Source organism: Enhydra lutris, unplaced genomic scaffold (genome assembly GCF_002288905.1).
Source record: "Enhydra lutris kenyoni isolate GAN:26980312 unplaced genomic scaffold, ASM228890v2 scaffoldscaffold9, whole genome shotgun sequence".
In the NCBI taxonomy this organism is placed as follows: domain Eukaryota; kingdom Metazoa; phylum Chordata; class Mammalia; order Carnivora; family Mustelidae; genus Enhydra; species Enhydra lutris.
In genome coordinates, this window is record NW_019154093.1 from 59238217 (window position 1) to 59263642 (window position 25426).

Genomic DNA, 25426 nt, shown 5'->3' on the forward strand with positions numbered 1-25426 from the left:
TCTAACTGGTGTAAGGTGGTATCTCAATGCGGTTTTAATTTGAATCTTCCTGATGGCTAGTGATGATGAACATTTTTTCATGTGTCTGATAGCCATTTGTATGTCTTCATTGGAGAAGTGTCTGTTCATATCTTCTGCCCATTTTTTGATATGATTGTCTGTTTTGTGTGTGTTGAGTTTCAGGAGTTCTTTATAGATCCTGGATATCAACCTTTTGTCTATACTGTCATTTGCAAATATCCTCTCCCATTCCGTGGGTTACCTCTTTGTTTTTTTTGACTGTTTCCTTTACTGTGCAGAAGCTTTTGATCTTGATGAAATCCCAAAAGTTCATCTTCGCTTTTGTTTCCTTTGCCTTTGGAGACATATGTTGAAAGAAGTTGCTGTGGCTGATATCAAAGAGGTTACTGCCTATGTTCTCCTCTAGGATTCTGATGGATTCCTGTCTCACGTTGAGATCTTTTATCCATTTTGAGTTTATCTTTGTGTACGGTGTAAGAGAATGGTTGAGTTTCATTCTTCTGCATATAGCTGTCCAGTTTTCCCAGCACCATTTATTGAAGAGACTGTCTTTTTTCCACTGGATATTTTTTCCTGTTTTGTCGAAGATTATTTGACCATAGAGTTGAGGGTCCATATCTGGGCTCTCTACTCTGTTCCACTGGTCTATGTGTCTGTTTTTATGCCAGTACCATGCTGTCTTGGTGATCACGGCTTTGTAGTAAAGCTTGAAATCAGGTAACGTGATGCCCCCAGTTTTATTTTTGTTTTTCAACACTTCCTTAGCGATTTGGGGTCTCTTCTGATTCAAGAGGAATGTATTTTTTAAATTTTATTGGTGAAAGAATGAGAAAAATGTAGGAATAATTTATAAGAACTGTTTTTGTTTTTAACTTGACTTTGGTTATGGCATATTTACATCATGCAAAATTAAGATTTAAAATAAAGCAGGTAATTGATAAAGTGAGATTACTCTCTAATACTGGAGAAAAGAGGTATGTCTTCTTTACAGAAGTGAATTAGGTATGTGCTTTTTTGGATAGGTTTAGGGGAAGAATAAGTTGAGGAATTTCATGTTTGTAGCTCTGTTTTCTCTGAAATAAACCTCTGTCTTTGAGTGCAGAAGTTGCATGACCAATAGACCTTCCACCAAGTTCCTGTTCTTGAAGGTTTGTACGTAACAAAAGTGATTTTTTTTAAAAGAAAATAATTTTTGTTGTGCATTAATAACTTTGCATGTATGTCTCAGTATAGCACCTAAGCTTTTTGAAAAATATGTGAGTGTCAACTTTCTCCTGATTTCAAGTTCCCAGAGGCCAGGAGACCAGATCTTAATAATTTTGAACTTTCAGTTCTCTGAGGAGTGGCCAGCACATGTACCACTTAACTATTCCTGGGAGAGATTTTTCTTTTTTTTCCTTTAGAATTAGTTTTCTAATACCAAGGTGCTCTAAATGTACAGGAACTAAATAAACCAATTTTCATTGAGAAGAGAGTGTCATTCCCTCCTGTCCTCAACATTAATCTTTTATGAGTGCTTGAACCCCTCTGTTGACTTTCTGCAATCCGCACAAATTCTCCATTCGTAGGTAGATAGCATTTTATGCACCTCTGGTTAAGAGCACTAACCTACTGGAAAATGGTCAGCAAAATTAAAGGGCAACCTTTGGAATGGAACAAGGTATTTGCAAATGACATATCTAATGAAGGGTTAGTATTCAAAATCTATAGAGAACTTACCGAACTCAATACCTAAAGAACAAATAATCCAGTTAAGAAATGGGCAGGAGACATGAATAGACATTTTTCCAAAGAAGGACTATGGATGGCTTACAGACACATGAAAAGATGCTCAACATCATTCATCATCTGGGAAATACAAATCAAAACTACAATGAAGTACCACCTCACATCTGTCAGAATGGCTAAAATTAACACTGTAGGAAAAAACAGATGTTGGCAAGAGTGGAGAGAAAGGGGAACCCTCTTACACTCCTGGTGGGGATGCAAACTGATGCAGCCACTCTGGAATAGTATGGAGGTGCCTCAAAAAGCTAAAAATAGAACTACTTGAAGATCCAGCAAGTGCACTACTAGGTATTTACCCAGAGGATACAAAAACACTGATTTGAAGGGACACATGGACCCTGATGTTTATAGTAGCATCAATAATAGCCAAATTATGGAAAGAGCCCAAATGTCCATCAGCTGATGAATGGATAAAGAAGAGGTGGTGTTGTGTGTGTTTGTACACACACACACAGACAATGGAATATTACTTAGCCATAAGAAAGAATGAAATCTTGCCATATGAAATGATGTGAATGGAGCTAGAGTGTTATTTTGTTAAGCAAAATAAGTCAGTCAGTGAAAGACAAATACCACATGATTTCACTCGTATGAGGAATTTAGGAAACAAAACAGATGAACATAGGAGAAAAAAAAATGAGAGAGGTGAACCATAAAACAGATTCTTAGCTATAGAGAACAAACTGAGGGTTGCTGGAGGGGAGGAAGATGGGGGGCGCTTGTTGTGATGAGCACTGGGTGTTACTTGTACGTGATTAATCACTAAATTCTAGAAACTAATATACTGTTATGTTAACTAACTAAAATTTAAATAAAAACTTGAAACAAAACAAAAAAAAGAGCATTTACCTGTTGCTGAAAATAGACTTATACTAAATTTCAAAACGTTCTCATAATATAGTTTCGGATCCTAACACCATTACCTGTTAAACATAAATTAACATCAACAAATATCTGTTGGTTTCCACTCTTGAATACTTGGTACTATATGCTATGGAGAATTCGTTTTCTTATTTGTTCAGCAAATATTATTGAGGACTTCCTATGTGGGACATTGTCTTAGATGCTAGAAATACATTGTTGAACAACATAGCCATTTACTCTGCCTTTGTGGGGTAAGCAGTATTTTGAAGGGGTCACACAAACTCACACACAGAACAAGTAAACACAGCATCATCAGTTTCTTGTTTTTGCTACAACTGTTTAACCTGACTTTAATCATGAGGAAGCAGTAAGACAAATCCAGAATGTGTAGCATGTTACCATTCAGCTTAGAAGTCAGAAGACAGTTGGTTTAAAAAAATACCCTGTTAAAATGAAACAAGGATACAGTTTAGATTAAAGGAAAGAGAAGAGACATGACAAAATACATGTGTGAATTTTGACTGGATCCTAGATTTTGAAAAAAGCTTTAAAGAACATTTTTGTGTCAAATGGAGTATTTGGACTGTACATTAGGCAGTAATAGTAATGTTAAATTTTCTGGGTTTGATAATAGTCTTGGGGCTGTATGGGACAAAGTTCATTCAGGGGTACATGCTGGTATTTATAGGTGAAGTGTCATGATGTCTGCAACTTTCAGATGAATCAGCAAAAAATGTGTGTGTGTATGGGAGTGAGAGAATTGTGTAATATTAATTGGTGAATCTAGGTGAGTATATTGATGGTTACTTTTTTCTGATTATATTTGGCAATTTTCAAAATAAAGAGTGGAGAAAAATGTAGTTACAGGTTATAATAAGGACTTTAAAGAACAAGAGTTCTCTCAACTATACAGAGAATACTGTAGAGTTCAGCTACTTTAAAAGAGTTACTTAGAAGAATCAGCTATGCAAAGAATGCAGGAGTGGGGAAGGAAGTTTTGTTAGTAGGCATGGTATCTATGGATGTCTTGGGTGGGAAAGATCTTGGTTTTTGAAGAATTGAAAAAAGTCCTGTATGGCTAGATCTTAAGATGCCAAGATATATTTTACATTAGCTACAAAACTTGTAATGCTGTATTTGTAGCCTTTTTAGCCTAGTAAATATCTTTAAAAAAATTCATTATGGAAAATTTATTTTTAATTAAAAATTTTAATTAAGTTTTTGTTTTAATTCCAGGATTGTTAACATACAGTATTATATTAGTTTCAGCTGTACAATATAGTGAGTCAATAATTTCATGTATCACCTAGTGCTCATCATGACAAGTGCACTCTTTAATCCCCATCACTTTTTTAATCCCCATCACCTATTTAACCCATCCTCCTACCCACCTCCCCTCTGGTAACCATCAGTTCTCTATAATTAAGAGTCTCTTTTCTTGGTTTTTCTCTCTTTCTCTCTTTTTTCCTTTGCTCATTTGTTTGTTTCTTCAATTTCACAATTGAGTGAAATCATATGGTATTTGTCTTTCTCTGACTGACTGACTTTGCTTAGTATTATACTCTCTAGCTCCATCCATGTCCAGCATAGTAAATATTTCAGAACGTTTTAGTTTTGTTGTTTGAACTATTTATAAAGTCCTTTTGTATTTATCTGCATGTGACTCTTACGTGCAGAGCTCTGGAAAAATAAACTGCAGACAGATGTCCTTGAGTTTTTGTGTCAAAATCAGGGGCAGCCAGCTATTTCTATCCTAGGAAACTTAACTGAGTTGAATCATCTCTATAAATGACTTTCATGGGGTGCCTGGGTGGCTCAGTGGGTTAAAGCCTCTGCCTTCGGCTCAGGTCATGGTCCCAGGGTCCTGGGATCGAGCCCTGTATTGGGCTCGGCGGGGAGCCTGCTTCCCCCTCTCTCTCTGCCTGCTTCTCTGCCTACTTGTGATCTCTGTCTGTCAAATGAATAAATAAAATCTTAAAAAAAAAAAGAAAGAAAAGAAATGACTTTCATTACTGGTAGACTTAAATTAGGCCAGTAAAAGCCTTGTGGCTAAATATACTATGGACAAGAGTCTTGATAATGGCAACGAATCTCATTTCACCAGTTGCTAAGTCTGACAATATTTTTGGCTTTGCCGTTGTTTTTTATGACCAGTTTATAATCGGGATCCCAAATGACAAATACCAAGAATAGCTTTGTCTAAGAGACAGTGTGGCTTGCTAGAGTTTACCATATATTGAGTCAAGAGCTTGGGGTTGTAATCAGGCATTATCTGACATTTTTAGAACTTCAAGAGAGTGATTCTACTTCTGAGTTACATGTTTTTTTTTGGTTAAGGGGAATAATCTTCTCTCTTCCTATCTTCTGACTTTGTTATCAGGAGAAAATGAGATGTGAACACTCTTGAGAAAGTTAAACATTATGTAGTAAGGTGATGTTATTTTCAAGCACTTTTAATCTGTCTGCTCTGCTACCCAAGATCCAGTTCATACTTCTAGGAATTGGAATGTTAAACTCTGGGGCAGAGTTAGTGACCTGAAGTAAGGATACCTCAGTTTTATTATTTCTTCCTCCCTGATCTGAGGACCAAATTCTGCAGGATTATAATGAAAATTTTGCACTTTCCATTCAGTTCATTTTCTCCTAAATTGTTAGTGTAGTTTCATACATGTATTGTAATCAACCTGACCGGTTGTAGATTTGAATATTTGCAGTTATCTGTGTTTTTATGTATATTATTGGCATTGTTGGTTTTGGTGTTTTAAATCTGTAGTTACCTGCTGTCCATCACATATACAAGATAACTGGTCATCTCACAACTAATATATCATCAGGAATCTGCAAGCTGATATCATTAGCTAGTTTTAAATTCTCATTGGGGAGACGTTTTGTTTTCTATTTGCACAAATAGTTCAGATGACCGTGGATTTTGTGTTGAATAGGCTTAACCAGTTATCTTTTTAATCCAGTACATTCCTGAAATCTGATACTGTCTCTGTGTGGTATTTCTGTGCCATTCTGATAATACTTGATATGTTATATCTAACAGTATCATTTGTAATTTTTTACAAGTTAAAATATTTTCTGAGATGCCTGGGTGGCTCTGTTGGTTAAGTGTATGCCTTTGGCTCAGGTCATGACCAAGGTGGGCTCCCTGCTCAGTGGGGAGTCTGTTTCTCTTTCCCCCTCTTCCCCTGACCCCTGCTCATGCTCTCTTGATCTCTCAAATAAACAAATAAAATCTTTTTAAAAAGTTACAGTCTTATATATTAAAAATTTTTGTGATCACAAAAATACTGTTTACTTGTTGCAAAAGTCTAAATATACAGAAGTGTTCTCTAAAGCTGAAATTTTATCATAGACTTTAAGGTATTTAGATATATTTTCTATAATTTCATGAAGAGAGCTAAAGCCACACTCATTGAAAGTGTAAACATCTTTGTCATTGCCTACCTATTAGGTGGCTAAACTGTTTTTAATTCTGGAGGTCTCTGGCTGAACTTGAGGTCTACGTGGAGACTGCTGGATTGCCTCTACTTTTAGTTTCAATTTTCAAGTGAGATGAAATTAAGTACATTTTTTAAAAGACTTTTTGGCTTTTGATTTCTACATTTAAATACATGAACAAATCTGGAGCTGTGTTTAGTAGAATATATGCATTCATAGGATTCATAGTAGAATATGTGCATTCATATTTGCTTGATGGATGGAGGACTTATTGACTGGCATGTATATTGTTAAGTATAGGCTTTCACTGATTTATTCAAGAGATAATTATTAAGTACCTACTTTGTGGCAGACACTAAGAAAAGTTTTAGAGATCTAGTGATAAGCAAAATATTTTCTTTCAGTTGTAATTTGAAATGCAATCAGATGTACATGAAGTCATTTAAGTTATACATTTCTAAAATATTGTTTGATTCAGCTTTTAATATACTTGTTATACAGAAGATTCTGAACTAATCATCAGTGTATGGAAGGAAGAGAGTAGGTTTCTTAGATTATGAATGTTTATGGTTAGGTTATTTTTCCTTTAGTTTCAATGATTTCTTTGTTTTTGTAGCAACAGCTTGTATTAATGTTCACATATTTCCCACCCCAAAACCTCCTTTGACATACTTAATGAGCCAAAATTTTAGAAAATGTAAGCTAAACTCATCCTATTAGTCTTTGCTTCTAAACCCTGTGGTCATAGGTGACTTTGGAATTGTTAACTTCGTTAAGCAGTTTATATTACTTATTTTACTTAACCGCTTAGGTACATACTACTGCCTCCTTTTTTTTTTTTTTTTTTTAAAGATTTTATTTATTTATTTGACAGAGATACAGCGAGAGAGGGAACACAAGCACGAGGAGTGGGAGAGGGAGAAGCAGCCTTCCTACCGAACTGGGAGCCTCATGCAGGGCTGGATCCCAGAATCCCAAGACCCTGGGATCATGACCTGAGCCGAAGGCAGATGCTTACCTGACTGAGCCACCCAGGCGCCCCTACTACTTCCTTTTTATTAGTTTTCTTAGTGGTCGTTCCTTGTTTTGTTTTGTTTTTTAAATGATACTCTTTTCTCTGAATTATCTTGTTTATTTCTGTGGTGACTTCTATCAGAGGATTTTTTTTGCCTGTTGTTCCAATAAGAGTTTTCCACAGATTCTCTGATTTGACTTTCATGAACCAAAACTGTCTTTGGCAGAGTGGAGATAGTGTACTGACGTAGGGTTACCAGCTTTTTATTTTGGAAAGTAAGAATGTTTTTAAAAACTACCACTTAACTACCTTTGTTTCACTAAAGAAAAGGTATTAAGAGTGTAAGAAGGATGTGCTCTCAAAATGCTGAACAGCTTAAGTGGATTAATTTAACTCAGTATATTGTCTTTGTTTTTCCTTATGTTGCTGTAGATTGACACAGATTTATGGACTTGATTAAATTTGAAAACCACTGCCATAAAACTGTAGTTTCTTGAGCTGATTGAGGGGGAGGTAGTGGTGAGTTCTTGTGGCCTAATGTTAGGGAAAAACTATAGTTTGTCTTAACATATCAAAGCTTCCCAGGTAGTTATGTGAAAAAGCTCCCTAGTTTACTCAGTATTAGAGCTCCATTTCACTTAATAAGTAAATTTTTTTTAATTAAAATATTACTTTCTAAGAGTGTGAAACATCAAGCTCTAGTTATAAAATTCTAAAAAGATAGGGGTTTTTTAATATGTTCCCTCTACATTTCTCAGAGGCACCAGCTTTTTAACTCTCAGCTGTTTCTTTGTATTTTTTTTTTTTTTAAGATTTTTGTTTATTTATTTGACAGAGAGATCACAAGAGATCACAGAGAGGCAGGCAGAGAGAGGGGGAAGCAGGCTCCCCACTGAGCCGAGAGCCCGATGCTCTATCCTAGGGCCCTGGGATCATGACCCAAGCTGAATGCAGAGGCTTAAGCCACCCAGGCACCCCTGTTTCTTTGTATTTTTAAGTAAGCATTGCATTGTTTGATTCATCAATTTTGGACTTTTTTTCAGTAATATTAGATGAGGAATTTCTCTGATAGCCTCTTCAAGTCTTTTAATATGCTTATATAAAAAATTTCCTTTGTGTGATTATATAAACATTGATAAATTGATAGAATATTGATATGGCAAAGTAATGGGTTAGGGTTAAATGAATTATTGCATGCAGAATTCTTAGAACAGTGCTAAACATTTCTTAGCTGTTTTTAGCTATTATTTCTGGGATTACATTTCTTCCACAACTGGATTTAAAATTTGCCTTATTAAAAAATAGAATGTGCTTAGTTTTCTTTGAACACTGAAATTGTCACACATCTTTCCACTATTCTGTAAAATGTCTTGAGTGTGCTTTTCCACACTGAATATCTGTCCTGTAATTTATCAGTTACATTTATTTTTCTTAGAGATACTCTCTTGGAGCTCTTCTGGAGTTCTTCTCTAATCTGGACTTGCTCTCTGGACTTAACTGCACAATTTAGTTTTGGGGCTTGACTTCACCCTGGGAATTCCTTTGTATCTCCCCTGTGTTGATTCCTTTGCATCTCATGTCTGCCTTTTTTTTTTTTCTTTTTCTTTTAAGAGATTTTATTTATTTGGTGGGGGTGACGGATAGCACAGAGGAAGAAGCAGATTCCCCACTGAGCAGAGAGCTCAACACAGGGCTCCATCCCAGGACCCCAAGATCATGACCTGAGCCGAAGGCAGATGCTTAACCAGCTGAGCCACCCAGGTGCCTCTCACGTCTGCCTTTTTGGTTTACCGCCTCTCTTTGATATCTTCTGTTAAGGCCCGAAGAGTGTGTGTTTGGGTGATAAATTTTCATAGACTTGTGATTCCATAAGTTTGTACATTATGGTATGTTTACCACAAGTGTAGCTACTGTCTGTCCCAATATATTGCAGTTACAATATCATTGACGGTAGTCCTTATGCTGTGCCTTTTATTCCCATGACTTATTTATTCCATAACTGGAAGCCTGTATCTCCTACTTCCCTTCACCCATTTTGCCCAGCCCCCACCCTTCCCCTCTGGCAACTATCAGTTTTTTCTCTGTATCAATAGGTCTGATTCTTTTTAATTTTTTCCCTTTTGGGGAGTAGGGAGAGGGAGAGAATCTTTAGCAGACTCCTTCTGAGCACAGAACCAGATGTGGGACTCAATCTCAGGATCCTGAGATCATGAACTGAGCCAAAACCAAGAGTCAGATGTTTAACTAACTGAGCCACCCAGGTATCCTGGGAGAGAGAGAATCTTAAGCAGGCTTCACACCCAGCATGGAGCTGGAGGTGGGACTCAATCTCACACTGCTGAGATCATGACCTGAGCCCAAAATCAAGAGTCATAAGCTTAGCCAACTGAGTTCCTTCCCTACCTTCTTCCATCCTTTTGTCCTCTTCCTCCCTCCCCTCTCCACGTCTTTCCTCTCTTATGAGTGAAATCATACGGTATTTGTCTGTTTCTGACTTATTTCATTTAGCAAAATCCCTGGAGATCCATGCATGTTGTCTAAGATAGCACAATATTGACCTTTTGATGGCTGTGTAATATTCCTGTGTGTGTTTCACATTTTTATTGATTCATTTATTGATGGACATGGGTTGCTTCTGTACCTTGCTATTATAAATGATGCTGCAATGAACATAGGGACACATAAATCTTCGAATTAGTGTTTTCTTTGAGTAAATACTCAGTAGTGGAATTACTGGAGCATATGGTATTTCTATTTTTAATTTTTTGAGGAACAGCCATACTGTTTCCACAGTGGTGTACCAGTTTATGTTCCTACCAGTAGCTCATGGGGGCTCCTTTTCTCCACATTCTCCCCAACAGTTGTTATTTCTTGTGTTGTTGGTTTTTTTTGTAAATAATTTTAGCCATTTTTAACAGATGTTAAAGTTGTATCTCATTGTGGTTTTGATTTGCATTTCCCTGATTAGGGATGTTGAGCATCCTTTAAAAATACATGTTTTAAATCTTTGTTACTTCCGCCCCCACCCATTTTTGGGGGGAGATTATTTGTGGAAGAAACCAGTCATTTTTTTTTTTTAAGATTTTATCTATTTATTTGACAGACAGAGATCTACAAGTAGGCAGAGAGGCAGGGAGAGAGAGAGAGGAGGAAGCAGGCTCCTGCTGAGCAGAGAGCCCGATGCAGGGCTTGATCCCAGGACCCTGAGATCGTGACCTGAGCTGAAGGCAGAGGCTTTAACCCACTGAGCCACCCAGGCGCCCCTAATTTTTAAAGATTTTATTTATTTATTTGACAGACGGAAATCACAAGTAGGCAGAGAGGCAGGCAGAGAGAGAGGGGGAAGCAGGCTCCCCGCTGAGCGGAGAGCCTGATGCGGGGCTTGATCCCAGACCCTGAGATCACGACCTGAGCTGAAGGCAGAGGCTTTAACCCACTGAGCCACCCAGGCTCCCCGAAACCAGTCATTTGACATATAAATTTCCCAGCTTGGATTTTGCTGATTACATCCCCATTGTGCAATTGAATATCATTTCTCTGCATTTTCTATAAATTGTGGCTAGATGTAGAAGCTTATTCCAGATTGCTTGCTTTTTTTTTTTTTTTGGCATGACTACTTCATAGATGTGGTATGTTCTCCCAAGAAGCATTCAGTAGTTCTTTCTCTTGTGCTTTTAGAAGCCACTGGTACTCAGTACCTAGATCCATTTATTCATTAGGTGTTGAAAAATGATTTTTTAAAAGATTTTATTTATTTATTTGACAGAGATCACAAGTAGGCAGAGAGGCAGGCAGAGAGAGAGAGAGAGAGAGAGAGAGAGAAGGAAGCAGGCTCTCCGCTGAGCACAGAGGGGTCCTGGGATGGAGCCCTGTGTTGAGCTCTCTGCTCAGTGGGGAATCTGCTTCTTCCTCTGTGCTCTCCGTCACCCCACCAAATAAATAAAATCTCTTAAAAGAAAAAAAAAAAAGGCAGACATGAGATGCAAAGGAATCAACACAGGGGAGATACAAAGGAATTCCCAGGGTGAAGTCAAGCCCCAAAACTAAATTGTGCAGTTAAGTCCAGAGAGCAAGTCCAGATTAGAGAAGAACTCCAGAAGAGCTCCAAGAGAGTATCTCTAAGAAAAATAAATGTAACTGATAAATTACAGGACAGATATTCAGTGTGGAAAAGCACAGTCTTTTGGGGTTCTGTGGGACAAATGGGTTGCTTCTTAACATTCTTTTCTGCTGGGTGCTTAAGTTTAATCTTCCCCATTTTACCAGTGTTTATTATTCTTTCAGCTGCTTTCCATTTTCCTATATTGTGGTTTGGAGTTTCATGTATACTTTAGTATGATTGAAGATGGAGTGTGTTTTTGGTTTTTTTGTTTTGTTTTGTTTTGTTTTATGTTTTTGTTTTAAGTTTTTCTTTTCTGTTTGTTTTAGCATGAGAAGAGCAGAGAATCTTCACTTTGCTCTTTTATTATAGTAAAGTTCTCATCCCATTTCTCTTCTCATTTCTATCCAGGGTTTCATATACCTTCACTATTTTCCTGACTTCAAGTCTTTACTTCCAAACCTGATTTTCTTTCTGAGCTGTGCATCTTTTTATCCAACTACTTCCTAGATTTCCTGATTAGTCTCCCCCAGATATTTGCCAGTTTTATCAGTCTTTTCAGTAGACCAAGTTTTAGTGCCATTGGTTTTCTCTGTTGTATGCTTTTCTTTCATTGATTTTTTTTCCTTTTACTTCTCTCCTCCTGCCCCCTTCAACATGAGATGGATACTTAATTTATTAACTTTAATTCTTTTTTTTTTTTTTTCCTTTTCTTTCTTTTCCCCCTGGGATCTGTGCTCCAGGTTTTATATCCAACTGATGAGATAAAAATGACATCTAGGATTTTTCTTATTTCAATCCCTGGTGTGACCCTGTATTTACTATATATTACTATATTACTATTTACTATTACTGTGCCCCTCCCCCCTTTTTTTCATTTTTAAAATTGAGTTATAATTGACACATAACATTATTTAGTTTCAGGTATACAATATCGTGATTAGATATTTGTATAAATTGCAAAATAATCACCACCATGAGTTTAGTTACCATCTTTCACCATACATAGTTAAAATAGTTTTTCCCTTGTGATAGAGAACTTCTACGATTTATTCTTAGCAACTTTCAAGTATGCAGTACAGTATTACTAACTATAGTCACTATGGTGTACATTATATCCCTGTGACTTACTTATTTTATAAGTGTGTATTTTTTCTTTCACCCATGTAACCCATTCCTGTTCCTTGCCTCTGGCAACCACCGCTCTGTTTTCTTTATGAGCTTTGGTTTTTTTATTGTTGTAGTTTTATTAGATTCCACATATAGTTGAGATTGTGTGGTATTTGTCTCTTTCTGTCTGACTTATTTCACCTTGTGTAATGCCTTCAAAGTCCATCCATGTTGTCACAGGTAGCAAGAATGTTCTTTTTTAATGGCTAAATAATATTCCAGTGTGTGCGTGTGTGTGTGTGTGTGTGTGTGTCTGCACACACACAAACACATTAAATTGTCTTTATCCATTTATCCATTGATGGACACCTAGGTTGTTTCTATGTCTTGGTTATTGTAAATAATGCTGCAGTGAACATGGGGATGTATGTATCTGTAGTTAGTGTTTCTGTTTTCTTTAGATGAATATTCAGAAGTGGAATTGCTGGATTGTATGGTATTTTTTTTTAAGACTTTATTTATTTGGCAACAAAAGAACATCAGTGGGGGAGTGCCAGCGGGAGAGGGAGAAGCAGCAGCATCCATCACCGCCCCCCCCCGCCCCCCCCGGGCCCCGGGCCAGGTAGTCCAACAAGGGGCTTGATCCCAGGACCATGGGATCATGACCTGAGCTGAAGGCAGACGCTTAACCAACTGAGCCACCCAGGCGCTCCGTCTGGTAGTTCTATTTTTAATTTTTTGAGGAACCTCCGTACTGTTTTCCATAGTGGCTGCACCAATTTAAATTCCCAGCAGCAGTACACAAAATTTGCCTTTCTCCACATCCTTGCCAGTGCTTGTTATTTCTTTTCTTTTTGATAATAGCCATTTTGACAGGTGTAAGGTGGTATCTCATTGTGGTTTTGATTTGCATTTCTGATTATTAGTGATATCGAGCATCTTTTTATCTACCTGTTGGCTGTCTGTATATTGTTGGAGAAATGTCAGTTCAGATCTTCTCATTTCCTTTTTGTTGTTGTTTTGTTTTTATTTTTAAAGATCTTATTTATGTATTTTGAGAGAGAGAGAATGATAGAGAGAGTGAGTGAGATGGGGGAAGGTCAGAGGAAGAAGCAGACTCTGCTGAGCAGGGAGCCTGATGCGGGACTCATCCCTGGACTCCAGGATCATGACCTGAGCCAAAGGCAGTTGCTTAATCAACTGAGCCACCCAGGCGCCCCTTTCTCCTCATTTCTTAATCAAGATCTTGTTTTTGTTGTTATTGAGTTGTATGAATTTTTAACATTTTTAAAAAAGATTTTATTTATTTGAGAGAGCAGAGCAAGAGAGAGAGGATGAGCTGGGGAGAAGGGCAGAGAGACAGTGAGAAGTCGGCTCCCTGCTGAGCAGAGAGCCCGAGGCGGGCTCTATCCAGGATCCTAGGATCTTGGGAATCATGAATCCAGTTGTTTAACCTACTGAGCCATCCAGGCACCCCCATATTTTGGTTATTAACCCCTTATCAAATACATGATTTGAAAATATTTTCTCCCATTCAGTAGTTGCCTTTTCTTTTTGTTGATGGTTTCCTTTGCTGTGCAGAGCTTAGTTTTGATATAGTTCTACTTGTTTATTTTTGCTTTTGTTGCCTTTGCTTTTGGTGTCAAATCCAAAAAAATTGTCACTAAGAGTGATATCAAGGAGCTTACTTCCTATTTTTTCTTCTAGAAGTTTCATAGTTTCAGGTGTTATGTTCATATATTTAACCCATTTTTAAGTTAATTTTTGTGAATGGTAAAAGATAGTGGTCCAAATCTTTTTTTTTTTATGGGGCTCTCCAGTTTTTCCAGTACCATTTATTGAAGAGACTGTCTTTCCCCATGATATATTCTTGATTCCTTTGTCTTAAATTAGTTGACCAAATATGTGTGGGTTTATTTCTGAGCTCTGTTCTGTTCATTGACATATGTGTCTCTTTTTATACTAGTACTATACTGTTTTGATTACTATGGTTTTGTAATACAGTTTGAAGTCAGAAAGTGTATGTCTCCAACTTTTTTGTTCTTTTTCTTTTCTTTTTATTTTTTTAAACTTTTTTTTTTTTTAAAGATTTTATTCATCTGTTTGACAGAGATCACAAGTAGGCAGAGAGGGAGGCGGGGGAGGGGGGAAGCAGGTTCCCTGCCGAGCAGAGAGCCCGATGTGGGGCTTGATCCCAGAACCCTGGCATCGAGACCTGAGCCAAAGGCAGAGGCTTTAACCCACTGAGCCACCCAGGCGCTCCTGTTCTTTTTCTTAAGATTGCTTTGGCTGTTTGGGCTTTTTGTGGTTCCAAACATGTTTTAGGATTGTTCTTTTTATGTGAAAAATGCTATTGGAATTTTGATAGGGGTTGTATTGAATGTGTATGTAGATTGCTTTGGGTAGTATGGATATTCTAACAGTATTCTTCTGGTCTATGTGTATGAACTGTCTTTATTTATTTCTGTCTTTTTCACTTGCCTTCATTGATGCCTTACAGTTTTTATAGTGTACAGGTATTTCACCTCTTTGATTAAATTTATTCCTGGGATTTTTTTGGGGGGGTGCAGTTGTAAAGAATTGTTAATTTTTCTTTCTGATAGTTTATTGTTAGTGTATAGAAATACAGCAGATTTTCATATATTAACTTTGTATCCTGCACCTTTCCTGAATTCATTTATTAGTCCTAACAGTTTTTTGGTGGAGTCCTAGGGATTTTCTGTGTATAATATGTCATCTGCAAATGGTGCCATGTTTACTTCCTTTCTAATTTCGATGCCATTTCTTTCTTTGGCCTAATTGCTGCAGTTATTGCTTCCAATTTTTTTTTTTTTTTTTTTAATTCATCAGACTCTCACAGTTTCATGAGGAAAGTGTGATTTTTGTCCCCAGTTTATGGATCAGGAAATGAAGTGCAGACAGGCTGTGTAACCTGCCCAAGGACAGGGACAACCATACCAGTCTTGTCTGAAGCTTCCTAAAGCTTGTATTGAGTTTTAACATCTCTGATGTTTGTGTCTTATTTCACAGACTTTAATGGCTTCAGGGTGACAGGGCTCTCGCCCCCTCAATTTTCCTTCTCTAAGCCTAGTTCCATGCCTTACCCAGGGTAGCACACTGTATTTATTGGCATTGTTTTATCTGAGCAAAATCTGCACTGAGTGGTTCTAGTAAAACTCATGAAATGGTGGCACAGACACCGCCTTAGAGGTGAGCATTGCTGTCATCAGCCTAGTTTTCTGGGTCATAATGCTGTGTTGAAGAAGATAGGTGAAAGACGGCATCCTTGTCTTGTTCTTGATCTTAGAGGAAAAGTTTTCTCTCTTTCATACTGCTGAGTATGATGTTTGTCATATATGGTCTTTATTATGTTAAGGTAGGTGTGTTCCTTCTGTACTCACTTTGTGAGAGTTTTATTATAAATGTTGACTTTTGTCAAATGCTTTTTCTGCATCTGTTGTATTATATGATTTTGTCCTCTTTTTGTTACTGTGGTGTATCACATTGATTTTTGTGGCTGTTGAAGCATCCTGTATCTGTGGAATAAATCCCACATAATCTTGGTGTATGATTCTTTTAATGTATTATTGAATTCAGTTTACTAGTATTTTGTTAAGGAATGTTTTATCGGTGTTCATCAAGAATATTATCCTGTAATTTTCTTTGTTGTGACATCCCTGTTTGGTTTTAGTATCAGGGTAATACTGACCTTGTAAATGAGTTGGAAGTGTTGTCTTTTCTCTGTTCTTTTTGGAGAAGTTTGAGATTTTTCTTTGAATGTAGGATTGACCAGTGAAGATGTCTGGTTTTGGACTTTTGTTTTTTGGCACTTTTTTGATTACTGATTTAATCTCCTTACTGGTAATTCGTATGTTTAGATTTTCTGTTTCTTCATGATTCAGTTTTGGTAGGTTGTATGTTTCTAGGCATTTATTTCTTTTAGGTTGTCCAGTTTATTGGCTTATAATTGTTTATAGTAATCCTCTGTATTTCTGTGGTATCAGTTTTAATGTCTTCTTTTTTTGTTTCTGATTTTATTTTATGATTTTTATGGTGTTTTTTATTGACCTATAGTTGACACACAGTATAATAGTTTTGGGTATACAGCAGTGATTCCACAACTCTACATTATGCTCTGCTCACCACAAGTGTAGCTGTCACTCACTGTATACTCCTATTATAATATCACTGACTGTATTCCCTATTCTGTACCTTTTATCTTTGTGGCTTATTCATTTCTTAGTAAATACCTCTACTCAAGTACCAGATTTTTCATCATCAATGCTGAGTGTTAGATGGGATAAATGGGAATATCATCAAACTACTTAGGGAAAGTATTTTCAACATCAAATTCTGTATCCAGGAAACAGTCCATTGTGAGTTTAGGACTAAGATAAGTTTAGATACATAAAGGCTCAGAATAAGCAATTCCAGGAAAAATAAAAAGTGAATAAGAAAGGTTGTTTAATGAGAGTGTGCCATTTAGTTTTGCAGTGATTAATATTTACAGTTTGGATTATTTAAAGCACATTATTGATTTGATGAAATTAGTTCAGTAAGATTGTAGAGGTGGGAGTTGTTATGACTTTTTTTATAATAAGTCAGATGTGAAATAGATCAGTTAAAAAGAGAAATATAAGCACATGCACATTATTTAGAACTATGGAGGTGCCTCCCAGAATAAATAGCTGAAAAGAGTTGAGAAAGCATCAGCCTCTGGAGAGCAGTATTGAAATGTGGGAAGGGTTGGGTGGGCAGCGACTGCATTTTGTTTTAAACCTATCTATCTACTTGAAATTTTTTTAAAGTATGCATTGTTATGTTTTTATAATTTCTAAAACTAAGGATTAGAGTAGAGCCAGTCATTAAGCTGCCTGCTTTATGATTTCTCTTCTCTTGGTCTGACCCTGGTCCCCTTTGATGTTCTACTTTCAAGGAACCCTCAACCAGAAAGAATTCTGCCAGCCCCAAGCTTCATTTTACTTGTACTTTCCTTAAGAGATAGAAGAGAATTCTTTCCCCATAGCTTTAATGTGGGCCCAAGCTTCAGTAGATTGCCTTCTGCTTGTACCTAGGCCCTACCTTGGCCTTCCATGGCCACGTGAATTTAACTATATCTTTGTGAAAGATTCTCCCCAAAGTGGACTGTTGTTAGGTTACATTTATTGTTCACGTGCGATTCACCCACACATGTACTGCTTTTCCAAGAGAAGGGAAGAAGTTGTGGGAAAGAGCCTGGGATAGATGGCAGCTTTTGCTTTTTAAGAGACGAAATTGCTTGGGACCTGTGGCAGATAAAAGGTTAAGATAGCAGCAGAATAGGTATTTTCTTCTCTATCACAGCAGAGCCTGTCATTTCCTGCGATTGTATACTCATTTGATTTTTTGGATTGGGGTGAGTTAGAGTGAGAGGAGTGCTCCTGTTGGGGAGGTGGGGTGGCAGTGCAAAGTGAGACTAGGTTTTCCTCCTTTTAGTTCCTTTGCTGCCAAGTGGAACTTCATGGGTTGACGACTAGTGGCAGGGGTACTAGAGACATGGTTGTGGTGGATCAGTCATGGCTGATTGGGGAGGGAAACTCAGCAGCAGAGGGATGAAAGTTCCTACTGGGGTGATGAGTCCTATGTTGGGGCAGTGGCATTTGGCTCTTTAGAGATTGCCTTTAATTAAATTACCAGCTACTGCTGGTAATTTACTGATTAGTTATTGTGTTACCAATACATTCTGGGCACTATGCTAGGTTCTGGGGAAGGAGTGGTCCCATAAAATGGGACAGTCATTTCCCCCTCAGAATACAAAGTATTTGGGGAGTGGGGAGTAGATGAAGATAAGTAAGTAGGCAAATGGAACAGAGTGTTGGAAGTATGTTAGTGGGAGAACTAGCATATACCAAGAGAGCATCTAACCTCAAGTTGGTGGATGGGGTTGAATCAGGAAAGGAGCCTTAAGAAGGAAGATCTAGCTGAGTCTTTCCTGTCAAAATCTTGGGCCCTGAAGATAGGGACCTTGACTCTCTTATTCACCAGGCCTAGAACAGATACTCATTAAATATTTATTGAAAGAAAAATAATTAACCTGAAAGTGAGTTGAATTTTTTCCTATTTCCTCTGCTACTTATTGAGAAATTAAACTATATCAAGTCCTTAACCCATGTTTTTTAATATTGGTCTCATAATAGTTCTCAGAGATTGTTGCAGACATGAAGTTAACAGTCTGTGGTCTCCCATATAATATTCAGATAGTTTTCTTGTTAGCTGGGGGATTAAATTGGGGAAGAAAAAAGACCACATACTATTTGAATTATGCATCTAATTCCCAAGTTCTTGAATTAGGGTCTTATTTATTGTGGGAGTAGTAAACCGAGAAAGTAGCTAGTTGAACTCCTGGTCTTCCATTTGGTTTCGAGGGAGGAAACTTTTTCCAGGCAATCTCTCTCAAGATGGACATCAGTAGCAGTGAAGAAAAAAGTTCTTCTCTAAGTAGTAGTATTATGGATAGAATTGTATATAGATCAATAGATAGATAGAAGTATTCTTTATGTGTATGTTGTCGAATAGTTAAAGCGTTGTGACCATTCTGGAAATACGATTTGACTTCTGCTACTTTGTTAATCTGTATTGTATCGTATGAGGAGCTGATATAATTGAGTCAGATCTTAGTAACAGAAAGAAGTACACTACAGCATCACAATTCTCTGGTCAGGACATGTCCAGTTTCCCCAGTTCTCAGTCAGATCTCCTACTCTCACTTACCAGTTGTCTTAATATACCCACTTGAAAATATTTAATATATGTCATGGTAAAATATATGGTATTATATATGCATGTTTTCAGTTTGCATAAATGATAATTGTGCGATAAATTTCGTTTTGCTTTCAACAACACATTTACAGCATTTTTCCGTGTTGTATGTATGTTCTGCTTCCAAGATCATAACAATATTCTTTTTTTTCTGTTTAAAAAGCATCTTCCTTTTTCTTAAAATTCAATTAGCCAACATAGAGTATATCACTAGTTTCAGATGTAGAGTTCAGTAGTTCATCAGTTGTCATAACGATATAATGTATTTTCTAGTTATGCTTAAAGTTTTACATTTATTTTTGTCTTTAATCCATCTGTAATGCAGCTTTTTGTGAATTGTGAATTAAGAGTATAGCTTCTCCGGGCGCCTGGGTGGCTTAGTGGGTTGAGCCGCTGCCTTCGGCTCAGGTCATGATCTCAGGGTCCTGGGATCGAGTCCCGCATCGGGCTCTCTGCTCAGCAGGGAGCCTGCTTCCCTCTCTCTCTCTGCCTGCCTCTCTGTCTACTTGTGATCTCTGTCTGTCAAATAAATAAATAAAATCTTTAAAAAAAAAAAAGAGTATAGCTTCTCCTCCATTTAAGTGAATCATTTTCCCCAATACTGTTTACTAAATAATATGTCCTTTCTGTACTGATTTGTGGTGTTACTTTTATCATATATCTACTTCCCTTAAATGAAACTGTTTTGGAGATACCTATTCTGTTGTAATAATCTTATTGTCTGTTCCTTACCTGTACAGAACAGTTTTTCTCTGGAATATGTCACAGTATTTGGTAGGGTGAATCTTCCTCTCTTTCTTTGTTCTTTCTTTTAGAAGTCGACTTAACTATTCTATGGATTTTTAGTTTAGTTTAGTTTTGTTTTACAAATTTAATAAAACGTTTGACCTCAAAAAATCCTGCTTCAATTAATTGGAACTGCCCTGTATTTATACACTAAAGATTATCTGCCAAATAGAGTGAAATTTAACTTTAACTCCATTTGGGAGAAGACACTGTTAACATCATGTAAAATGAAAAGGTATGCACTGGAGATTTAATGGGCGTTGGGAGGACCACGAGCACCTTACATAACCTAACAATGGCGATTAGGAGTACACAGTTTAAGAAAAGGGCATGCAAACCAACTCCTTTATTTGTTTTGGTTTTCCGTTTAAAATTTTTCTGGTATGGCTTCTTAAATAGGCAAGGCAGCCTGGATGCAAGACGAGAGATACTGAACTCCCAAGTACTGATCCCCCTATCAAAAAGTCTTTGTCATGGCACTTTTTTAGTGTATGAGCTGGGAAAAGTATTTCTAACGTGTAACAAAGTGTTCTTATTCATAATATGTAAAGTGCTCTTAAGTCATTATGAAAAAGATGAACATTTTAGTTTAAAAAAAAAGGCAGAGAATATCTTCTGTTTCCAGAAGACATACAAATTAACAAAGGAAAAAAACCTCTAATAATAATAGAACTGTAGATAGAAATGTAGTGTGTGTGTGTGTGTGTGTGTGTGTGTGTGTTGTCTGTCAAATAATAAAAGGGTAAATACTGCTGGTGAAGTATTGGGCCTTCAAGTGCTGTTCTGGTAGTGTCAGTGAAACTACTTTTTTAGAGATTCATTTGACATTGTCAGTTAAAATATATACATAATGTAGGTTGGGGAATGGGGTGTTGAAATAGTATTAGCTATGAAATGGTAATTGAAACTGGATGGTGAATACCTGATGGTTTTTTTATACTTGTTTAGTTTGTTTTTGCATGTTTGTAATTTTCTACAGCAAAAAGGAAAAATGTATATATTTTTTGTTATAGTAATTATTCTTTATGAATTTATCTCATGTAGTACCAGGAATACTTAAAAAAAATAAAATGGAAAAGGATGGGCTTTTTTTGGTTGTAATAGTAAAAGAATGGAAACATACTAAATGTTCCTCAGTTGGGTAGTAGTTGGAAAGTAGCTTTGCATTTGAAGAAAGGATTATCTTACATACTTTTGTTTTATACTTGTGTAGATGGATATTACATTGTCCAAGATACATTATTATATGAAGAAGTTAGAGAACAGTATATGTAATATTCCACTCTTTAAATTAAAACATTTTATGTGAATTATGTCTGTGTATGTGGTATATACAAAAGAAAAGTCAGGAGATTAACAGTTCTTTTGTGGGAGAAAGTATGATGGGGAATTTTCACTTTTCACTCTTTCTGTATTTTACTATCTTATGTTTACCTTTAATCAGAAGGGAAATAATAAATTCTAAAATTAGAAAAACTAATTTGGCTTCTAATAAAGGTCACATTCTAGAGAGGAGGGAAGTAATCAGTGACAGTAATGGGAGAAATTACCTTGGAAGGGGATAAATATACAGTGTTTATCTTGGTTATGTTTGAGTTATGCTATTACGGGTCATTTGCTTTATTTTTTTGTAAAGTTTCTTTGGACGGAAATTTTTAAAAGGATAATACTGTTTATAAATACCCGTTAATGCAGTTTTATATATGATTTATATTCTTCATGTTTATGTGAATAAAGATTGGTATGTATTTGTTGTATGTGAAGTAGAGTCTATTGTTTATTCAGAACAAAACAGACTATTTGTGCATGCAGTCATTTTTAGAAATAATTTCACTCTTTAAATATAGATTTTTCTTGAATTGAGCTTGAAGTTTATAAGTTCCATATAACCTTTCTGCCTTTTATGTATCATGCCCTATGCAGAGCATTGAGGATACAGCTGTGAGTAAGAGTAAGACAGATGTCTGGGAGGTGTGGGGGAGGGATAGGATGGCTGGGTTATGGACATTGGGGAGGGTATGTGCTGTGGTAAGTGCTGTGAATTGTGTAAGACTGATGATTCACAGACCTATACCCCTGAGGCAAATAATACATTGTATGTTAATTAAAAAAGAAAAAAGAGTAAGACAGACGTAATCCTGTTTTTGGTGAAGTGTTTGGGTGAGGGAATGGTATGTGTGTTGCTATGGGCTGGAGAGTAAATGGGAAAGACTATAGTAATAGAGTTAAGAGTGTATAAATTTCCTCCAAAGGTTTGGCTGTGAATGGGAGGAAAGAAATAGGAGTGGTGAAAGGGAGCAGGGAGCACGGAATTTTAGTTTTCTCTTTTTTCTCAAAGATCCTTACAACATTTTAAGAGAGTAAGATGGGAGTCTGTCATGAAAAAGAGAATTTGTTGAAGCAATAGCATAGCATACAAAACCAATCTAGGAATGTTTTCAGTTTTGATTTTTGTACATTTTCCAGTCTAGATTTGGAAGGTTTTAGGTCAGTAGCCACCTTGGCATTCTATTGAAGTCATTTTTCACCTATAATTAATTATGTTGCTCAGGTTTTGGTTAGTTTCTTTAAGGAACACAAAATCCCTCAAGTGACCCCTGGATTTATAGTTTTACAGAAAGTGCTTGCTGATAGAATCATTTTAATGTTGTGATGAAGGCATTCTAAGAATGCATTCTAACCTTCTAAGAAGATTCTTAGAAAGAAGGTTCTTAGCCTGGCATTGAACACTCCTGTTGGTAAAGTTAATGGTAGATTCATTCTCCATTTTTACTTCTCTCTAGCACTCATCTTGTCAGACTTTTTTTTAAAGATTTTATTTATTTATTTGACAGACAGAGATCACAAGCAGGCAGAGAGGCAGGCAGAGAGAGGAGGGGGGGAGCAGGCTCCCCGCCGAGCAGAGGGCCGGACGTGGGGCTCGATCCCAGGACCCTGGGACCATGACCTGAGCCGAAGGCAGAGGCTTTAACCCACTGAGCCACCCAGGCGCCCCTCTTGTCAGACTTTTAACCCCTGATCCTACTAAATGCCTTTTCATTACAGCTGTCCATGGCAGACACATTCCCTTTATTTAGATATATGGCAACATATGTTCTCCTAGAGCATGGTTCCCACAGTGTGATCCATGAATCCTTGTAGGAGTCTGAAAGGTCAGAATTATTTTCATAATACTTAGATGTTATTTGCCTTTCTCATTGTGTCGATGTCTGTACAGATTGCATGAAAATGATGTTTGGTCAAACTGCTGTGCACCTTAGCATGAAACAAGGCAGTATTCTTCATTGTTGAGCACTCATAGTAAAAAAACAAACCAACCCCAAACCCACCAAAATGCATTCATATACAGAAAACCCTCTTTCATGTAAGAACATTCCTGATGAAACACTGAAAATTGTTTTTACCTAATTTTGAGTTTATATATTTTTAAAAATTTTTATTTTTTTATTTGAGGGAGAGAGCATGAGCAGGGGAGGGGCAGAGGAAGACACAGCCTCCTGAGCAGGGAGCCTGGACAGTTGCTTAACTGACTGAGCCATCCAGGCGCCCCTGAGTTTTAATAATGTCATGTGTGATGAAATATTAAGTATAGATAGGATATTTATGTCATTGTTTTTAGTAACAGCTTTTTCATGGAATACCATTTTTTTTTTTAAAGATTTTATTCATTTGACAGAGTTCACAAGTAGAGAGAGAGGCAGGCAGAGAAAGAGAGGGAAGCAGGCTCCCCGCTGAGCAGAGAGCCCGATGCGGGGCTCGATCCCAGGACCCTGAGATCACGACCTGAGCCGAAGGCAGCAGCTTAACCCACTGAGCCACCCAGGTGCCCAGAATACCATTTTTACTTGAAACAGTGACTAAGATGGGTGTTTGCCAGATAGTTCCTTGAAGTGACATACTTCACTTGCATTTACTTTCTTACTTACCATTTTTGGTTTTCTTCATTTGTTCCTATGGGTTGATGTAACTATCTGGTATCATTTCTTTACTTGAATACAATTTTGTTCCCACCACCTCCTTTGTGCTGTTATTACCAGATATGTTATAGGCCTTATAATTCAGTTATACACATATATTGTTCCATATATTTGAATTAGAAGAAGTATGCATTTATACTTTTTTTTATAATTACTTAATTACGTTTATTACGGTGTGTGTGTGTGTGTGTGTGTGTGTGTGTTGATTTATATTTCTGTTGGCTTACTGGCTTTCAACCTTATTAAGAATTTCCTTTAGTATTTCTTGTAAGGTGGCTGTGCTAGCAACAAATTCTCTCAGTTTTGTTTATCCTAGATTATTTTGCTTTCATTTTTGAATGGCAGTTTTGCTGGATATAAGATTGACAGTTTTGCTGGGTATAACATTGATAGTTTTTTCTTTTAGCACTTTGAGTGTAGGATCTTGCTGCCTTTTGGCCTTCATTGTTTCTGATGAGAAGTTAATCTTATTGGGGTTTCCTTGTACATAATGAGTTATTTTTCTTTCTTTCAGCATTTTTACTGTGGTATTTCTGGGTGTAAGTCACTTTGCCATTTGTGCTACTTGGAGTTTGTTGAGCTTCTTGGATGTGTAATTAATGGTTTTCAGCAACTTTGGAAAGATATCAGTCATTATTCCTTTGGATATCTTTAAAATGTAGTATGTCTTTCATTATTAGAGAGGAGGTGGGTGGGGGGATGGGTTAAATAGATGATAGGCATTAAGGAGGGCACTTTTTGTGAAGTGGTTATTATAGGTATGTGATGAAGCACTAAATTCCACACCTGAAACTAACATTATACTGTATGTTAACTAACTAAAATTGGAATGTAAATAAAAACTTGAAGAGAAAAAAATGTAGTGTGTCTTTCTTTCTTTTTTTTTTTTTTTTTAAGATTTTATTTATTTGACAGAGAGAAATCACAAGTAGGCAGAGAGGCAGGCAGAGAGAGAGGAGGAAGCAGGCTCCCCGCGGAGCAGAGAGCCCGATGCAGGGCTCGATCCCAGGACTCTGAGATCATGACCTGAGCCGAAGGCAGAGGCTTTAACCCACTGAGCCACCCAGGCGCCCCTGTAGTGTGTCTTTCAAACTGAAACTCTACTACCCCTTAAACACTAACTCTGCATACTGACCTCCTCCTGGCCCTAGGCAGCCACCATTCTGCCCTGTGTGTCTATGAGTGTGAAACTCTGGTTATGTCATGTAAGTGGGATTATACAATATTTATTCTTTTATTGGTCTGGTTTCTTTTGCTTAGCCTAATATCTTCAAGGTTTATTTATGTTGAAGCTCATGATAGAATTTCCTAGAATTTGTGTATTCTTAGGTATTGAAATTAGGTAGTCCCAATTCCTAGGTATTGAAACAATTTTTTTTCTCCCCCACTTATTTTATTTTTACTTAACTTTTATACTATCTACTTTTGAATTATTGTCTGTCTAGTTTTATACATTGCTGTGTATTTAATTAGTAAAGCATCTTAAGTTAAGAAAATGAAACCAAACAGTGTTTTGTTACC

The 25426-nt window shown here is 36.9% G+C and overlaps 1 protein-coding gene across 1 annotated transcript in view; it reads left to right on the forward strand.

Annotated features, from left to right (window-relative positions):
- Nucleotides 1-25426, forward strand: part of LOC111142966 (metal response element binding transcription factor 2) — a 65324-nt gene that overhangs the window by 11943 nt on the left and 27955 nt on the right. The gene's annotated exons all lie outside the window — the stretch shown is intronic.